Source organism: Panthera leo, chromosome C2 (genome assembly GCF_018350215.1).
Source record: "Panthera leo isolate Ple1 chromosome C2, P.leo_Ple1_pat1.1, whole genome shotgun sequence".
Taxonomy (NCBI): Eukaryota; Metazoa; Chordata; class Mammalia; order Carnivora; family Felidae; genus Panthera; species Panthera leo.
Window position 1 is genome coordinate 102,011,945 of NC_056687.1, and position 7,636 is coordinate 102,019,580.

The 7,636-nt window shown below is 34.3% G+C and overlaps 1 pseudogene; it reads right to left on the bottom strand.

Moving 5' to 3' along the window:
• LOC122229320 overlaps positions 1-2,365 on the bottom strand; it is a 39,036-nt pseudogene extending 36,671 nt beyond the window's left edge.
• Between the last annotated feature and the right edge of the window lie 5,271 nt (positions 2,366-7,636).

A 7,636-nucleotide genomic window follows, 5' to 3' on the forward strand; every position in this document is an offset into this window, starting at 1 on the left:
GTGCTTTAAAAAAAAATCCAACGATTATCTCAACCCCGGAATACCCAGTTTCCCTTACCATTAGCTGTATTTTTCCACCATAAAAATCACCTTGTGGCATACTACATATGCTGTTGGTTCTCTATTGTCCCTTATTGAACTATTAAACTATAAGTCTACAAATTCAGGGCTTTTTATTTTATTAGTTCACTGAGAAATCTCAAATGTTTGAAACACAGTGGTTTCTCCAACAATACTTAGCGAATAAATTAACAAAAGTTCCCATAGCATGACTTCATTTATGTCATGTTCTTATGACTCTAATTCCACCAAGTAGCACTTCTGGAATTACTGTGTGTGTGTGTGTGTGTGTATTTTATAATCTGCCTTATGCCAATTGTTTGCGTGTTGTAACAGTGATGTTTTTCCTATATTGTGTGAAGCTATGCTCAATAGGAAACTCCAGAGCCGACTGTTTTTTACCAGCTAGCTGCATTATATACTAAATGACACCTTCTGTGATGTATTTATGCTTCATTTTTAAGGCGACCTATATAATTTCTCATGGAATTTTGGCCACCACATTTATGTGCTTTGACTCATGCCTTATTGAATTGCCTTGAAAATGGCTCTTCTATATCTGTGCTCATCCTGTATCCTAATTTTCTACAAATTTTTCGTGTTTTTCTATGGTCCTACACATAGTGGTCAAGTGTAAACTCTAGAATTAGATCACTAACTTACATACCAGCTCTCCTTTACTAGCTGTATGTCCTTGGACAAGCTACTCAATATCTTTATGCCTCAGATTCAATATCCAGAAATTAAAGATAATAACTGTATATCTCACAGGATTTTGTGAGGATTCAATAAATTAGTATGTCTAAAACACTTAAGAGGAGTGCCTAGGTGGCTCAGTCAGTTAGGCGTCCGACTTTGGCTCAGGTCAAGATCTCATGGTTCACAAATTTGAGCTCCATGCCAGCTCTGTGCTGACAGTGCTGAGCCTGGAGCTTGCTTCCGATTCTGTGTCTCCCTCTCTCTCTTCCCCTCTCATTCTCTCTCTCTATCTCAAAAACAAATAAGCATACAAAAAAAGACACACTTTAAAACACTTAGACATGTCTGGTGTATAGTAAGTGCTAATTTACTGTGTCACATTTCTGCTGGAGTGTCTAATTCTTGCTTCTTTTTAAGTTTTTCTCATTAAATTTCATTCCCCACACCCCACCCCACCCCCCCGACCTGAGAGCACTAGTTCAAAGCAAACCTATAACAAGTAAATCTTCGGACTTATAATGGTAGAATTTACTTTCTGTTTGATAATTTAAAGATATGTGACTTACACTTTTGTTATGCTATTGGTCTCTCTCTCTCTCTCTCTCTCTCTCTCAAACCTATGCACTCTGTATTTACCAAGGGTGGTTTTCTTTCATGTCTACATATTTTTCATCAGAATAATAATTTGTTCAGACACTGTAGTTACAGACAGAGAATTTGAAAGCTGGCTGTTCAGTGGAGCCTTCTTTAGGCGTTTCAAAACAGACACAAATCTCTCAATGCTGAGAGATGTAGACACCTTAACACCCGCTGTGGAGAATCACCAAGCTTCCTAGGTAGTTGTGACTAAGGCATAATTGTTGAATTATATCACACCTAATATCATCAGGTTACATCCATTAGGAATAAAGCCACATTGCTATAATGGTTGGGGGGTTTCTGCAGTCCTTTCTTATACATCAGATGATTGTCCTATGAACAGGCTTTTCCAATGGTATCATTCCTCAGAAAATTGACAATTTCCTCATTAATCCCACAGCTATGTTCTCCATAAGTAACCAAAATATCTGCGAACCTTTCAGAAATTAGAGCTAGTATTTGAAGCTGTATTTTACTAAATTTTATGGATATCATAAAGGACATCTTTGCAATTCTAAGCAACGCTATGCTGGAGCCAGCTCACATGCTTCCAAATCTCTTATCTGTAAAGCCTAAATATATTCCTCTGAAGAAAATCTCTTCTCCACTTTACTGAATGTGTTCTTTCTCTGTCACAGTTCTTGACTGCAAACAGACACTGGTTCAAACAGATTTAAGTGCAAAAGCAGTTCATATACTCACAGTGATGCAGGAAAAACTGGAGAACCAGGCTTGGAAAACAGAGGGAAACAAAAGAGGCCTTAAAATCACAGCTGAAGTAAAAATTAAGCTTCAAAACCATTGGGTGAGCACATCACTTCCACTGCTACTGAGCACCTGTGTTGGGATCCACCGTAGACAGAACCAGCATTGGACAATGGAAACTGCAGCTTCTACTACAACTGCTAGTTCTAGAAATGAGACGTCGCTTCTGCTGCTGACTCAGAGTTGATTCACCATCCTCCATGTTGCTTTTTATTAAAGTATTTCAATTCAAAGCCTGGAAATCTGGGTGTGACTTGCTAAGCAAGAGAGGCCTAAAAAATAAGCATCTGGTCCTTATTGCTTCCGTAGTTGAAGGCAAACTCTTTCTAGCACTACATTTTGTGAAGTGGTTAACTTCCTAAACATATGAAGGAGTTCAGAATTGGTTACCAAAAATAACCAAGTTTGGTTCCATTTCTATTTTGCCAATAAAATTAATACTTTAAAATTAAGTTAAGAGATCTATGCATCCTCATGTTCACTTCAGCATCATTCACAATAGCCAGGATGAGGAAACAACTTAGGTGACTGTTGATGAATAAATGGTTAAAGAAAATGTGGCGTGTATGTACAGTGGAATACTATTGAGCTGTAAAAACGAGGGAACATCGTGACAACTTGGATGAACTTTGAGGACATTATGCTAAGTGAAATAAGAGAAAAAAAGACTGCATGATCTCACTTATGTATGAAATCTAAAGAAGTTAATCTCATAGAAACAGAGTAGATTAATGGTTTGCCAAGGTCTGTGAAAGAAATGGGGAGATGTTGGTTAAAAGGTACAAACTTCCAGATTAACATGTTCTGGAGATTTAATGTACAACATGGTGACTATAATTAGCAATAGTGTAGTATACACTTGAAAGTTGTTAAGAGAGTGGATCTTAAATGACCTCATCATACGCACACACACACACACACACACACACGGTAATGATATAAGATGATGAATGTGTTGACTGATAGTATTATGACAATCATTTTGCAATATATGTAAGCATAAAATCATCACATTGTACATGTAATATGTAATCTTTATTACTAACCTAGCATCAGTTTCTAGTTGCACAGTGCCCTTTTAGGGGAATGAATCTACCCTTTTCCCCTGCATTCATGTTCCATAAGAGATTGATACCACACTCAGCTCCAATTTTGGGTGATATAACAGTGACCCCATCTCTATTTCCTGGGACTAGTACAAGAGGGACATATACAGTACATATATAATTCTTTAATCTGGATACTATTCTAAGAATGTTTCTCATTTGTTTTAAGATAGTGAGCGATTGTAAACCACTGATAGACATGAGAAAATGGATGTAGCACTGATATCACAAGTAGCAGCCATCCTAAAATGAAAATTTTAGAAAGTTCTAGAATGAAACTGAAAGAGTAAAGGGGAAAATAAAATCACTGGAAAAATCTGGGCTTATTAAAATATTATTAAACTACTGGATCAAACCAAGGCAGAAACTTTTGGACTACATTGTATATGATCCAATACATTACCTTGTGGCATAATTTACTTTTAGTTGGATCCTCCATTGTTTGCAGCTCAAAAAGCCTTAACAATTGGAGCAAATTAAAATATACATATACACAAGAGAAGATCATACTATACATATGTTTTCAATATTAAAACATTTTAAGTTACTTTCCCAAATTTCAAAACAAATAACACAGTAATTAATGCATTGATTTCAAAATGTATAGTTCCAGAGGCGCCTGGGTGGTTGGTGTTGGTTGGTTGGTTAAGTGTCTGATTTCAGCTCAGGTCATGATCTCATGGCTCCTGACTTTGAGCCCTGCGTAGGGCTCTGTGCTGACAGCTTGGAGCCTGGAGCCTGTTTCAGATTCTGTTTCCCTCTCTCTCCATCCATCCCCTACTAGTGCTCTTTTCTCTCTCTCTCTCTCTCTCTCTGTCTCTCAAAATAAGACAAACATTAATTTTTTTAAATGCATTGTTCCAGTTCTCATGAATTTTTAGCCATGAATTCTATGGATATATGTCATTTGATTTTATTTCAGAATGTCCTTATGAATGGATGCCTAAAATATTTAGGGTTTTGCTTTATTTTGTTTTGCTACTATAATAGGTGTTGTAGAGGTAAAAATGGCATGCCCTTGTGCAATTATTTTCTTAACTCTGTAGGATCGTTGCTAGAAGTTTGGCATGTAAGTCAACCAATATACATATCTGAAATGTTCTAATTTATAGCAACACTGCTCTCCAGAAGTTTATAATGACTTATATCCATCTGTGCATGAAAATACTTATTTCTCCACATGCTCATTCAGGCTTGGTATTGAAAATTTTGTTAAGCATTCCAATGTAAGAGGAGAAAAACACTCTATTATTTTTTTCAATTTTTATTTCTCTCATTGTCTATATAAGCCAATGCCAATTTTTATATTTGTTTACCATCAATACTTCTTTTACAAAATGTTCGTTTATGGCTCTTATCCACTTACTCCTTGAGGTGTTCATCTTTTTTCTTGTTCTGTAAGTGCTCAATGCATGTTGGTTATATTAACACTGTATTTCATGACTTGAAAAAATTCTCCCTTTTGTGTGTAAATGTGTTTATTGCTGCTTTATATACATATAATCTTTATATATTAATCTTTCTTTTATGGATTTTAGTTAGTGTCATTCTTAGTTTATTGAATTTTGGTGTATCACTTCCCTCCTCTAAACTGTGATTCTCAACTGTTTTCAGTCCATTGGGCATTTAAATAAGTGTGAAAATTCTCTATCACCCCAATGAAAATCAAGTGAATACCAAAAAAGAAAATGTTAATTACTGTAATTAAACTTGATATAAACTTCCCCATGCCATGTGTTTTCTACGGTTCTAAAAGAGTTAAGAATGGACTGGTGTGTCGTGTTTATAAACTCATGATTAATTCTGCCATAATTGAGAAAATAGTATTCATCTTGGTTTTTGATTTATAATCTTTTAGTATCTTCATGTTTTAAACATATTTTAAAATACATGAATTTTATTGTTAGGAAAATATGGAATAAGTTTATGATTGTGGAAAGACAAGACTATTGATATGTATCACATGCAAAACATGCTTAAAGTAAATAACTTGCAAACTATAATTCAAAGTAACATCTTTTCATTCTTCTTTGAAGAACTTATATTCATATTGTTATATTTCTATATCGTCTTAACATAATTCTTACTAGTATGCATATTTCTGCATCTTTAAAAACAAACATTTGTCATAAGTTTATATAATTAATATCACAATTTTGATAGGTATAATGACATATTAATATAGGAAACTAATCTGTGAGTTTTCAAGCATCACTTGTAGTTACATAATATTTTATTGCAATAAAAGAAAACATCAAAGAGGAGATTATTCAAGATTATTTAAATTTATTTTAACTGAATAAAATAGAAAATAGAAAACTTAGATGGAAATAATATGACATTAATCTAATAAATTTATTCTAAGAAATAAGAATGATTTTTAATGATTAATTATGTGGGATCACTGGGGTTATTGTCTCACTATGAATGAGGTTTCTTAAAAATAAGCTGGATGTTGATGCCAAACTAAATTTTCTACTGCTGCATCCAAATTTTCCAAAGGTGAAGCAACTATCTATGTATTCCCCATACCATTACTATTTTTTTTATGCGGCAAGTACTGTCTTTATTTTCATGAGATCAAAATATAGCATTCAGTTATGACATTTAAACAGCCTAGAAGTCTTATCAGCACAAAATAAGAGCTAAGCAAACTGAAAAATCAAATATTTTTCTTAGATTCGTCAGAAAATTGAGGTTGCAAAGCAAACTACCATCTTGAAATCTGGAAAGATGGGCAATGTAAGAGAAACACAGCTAATCTGGTGCAGAAGCTACCAGAACCATAAACTGGTTGGAACACTTAAATGATATTTTGATGAATGGTTGGAGGCCAAGTGTGGGCTATTTTGAGAGTAAGAAACTCTTGGTGTGATTCAGTCTTAGTTGGGGCTAACACATTTTTTGCAGGGGAGCATGCGGTTTAGTTTCAGGAACCTATAAGTTTCTCATATTGAAGAACTTAGAAAAGTTACCTTCTGTCTTTGAAAAGCAACCATTGTGAAATATACATAGTATGCACTCCGTGAAAAAACCTAACTGCCAGTGAAAAACTTTATCAGAGCCTTATCTCACATAGGCAGAAGTGCAATTACCTAACACAAGCACTCACTAGCCTTCCAATATTACATTAAATGGTAGGAAAAAATAAAACAAAACAAAGGAAAAGGAAGGAAAGGAAAGGGAAGGAAAAGAAAGGAAAGGAAAGGAAAGGAAAGGAAAGGAAAGGAAAGGAGAGAGGAGGATAGGAGAGGAAAGGAGAGGAAAGGAGAGGAAAGGAAAGGATAAGAAACACTTGTGAAGATCACAACCAAGAAGCACAGGCTCACTAAAAGACTAAGAATTGATAAAAAAAATAGGATACTTATCTTCCCCAATTCCAATATAATAACTCCAGAATTATAACTGGAAATAATGCAAAGCACAGACAATATTTAGGAAGAAGTTTTTAGGGAAAAACAAAGACAATGAAGGGGATAAAAATAAAGACACTGGAGAATTTTGAAGCCCCTGACACCTACCATAACAGCAAACATTAAACACAGCCCAACTCCTGGCCAGTTTAATATAAACCTCACACTAAAAGCATATTTGTCCCCAGTTCCTATTACCTGATATATCATATCCAGCTTTCAACAAAAGTAATGATAAAAGTCAGGAAATAGCACACATTGAAGACACAAAGAAAGCCTCAGAAACAGATACAGACATAGCACAAATTTTGGAATGATCAGAATTAAACAAACAAAACTATGACTGATGTATTTATGACTTTAATATAAAAGGTAGGCAACAATTTGGAAGAGCACATGTGTAATATAAATAGAAAGATGGACACTCTAAGAGGGAATCAAAATGAAATGATAAAAATCAAAAATGCTGTGACAGAATGAAGAATGCCCTGATTAGCTTGTCAGTAAATTAACACAGCTGTGGGAAAAAAATATCAGTGAGCGTATTCCAACAGAAACTTAAGCAAACTTAATGCAGAGAAAAATAATTAAAAAAACTAAATACTATGGGAAAAATATAAAATATTTAAGTTGTATGTGCTTGAATTATCAAAAATAGAAGAGAGAATAGAGAAGATAAATATGTTAAGTAACAATGGCTAAGACTTTTCCAAACTTAGTGACTTATACCAAACTATAGATACAGGAAGTGCAGTTAGCACCACACAGGTGTAAGTACCAAAAATCTACATCGAGGCATATCATATTCAAATTCCAGAAAACCAAACAAAAACATAAAATATTCAAAGAAAACAGAAAAACAAAACACCTTGTCTATAGAGGTGCAAAGATAAGAATTAAGTAGAAAGTCTCTAGAAACCATGCATTTAAGAAAAGAGTTCAGAGAAATATTTA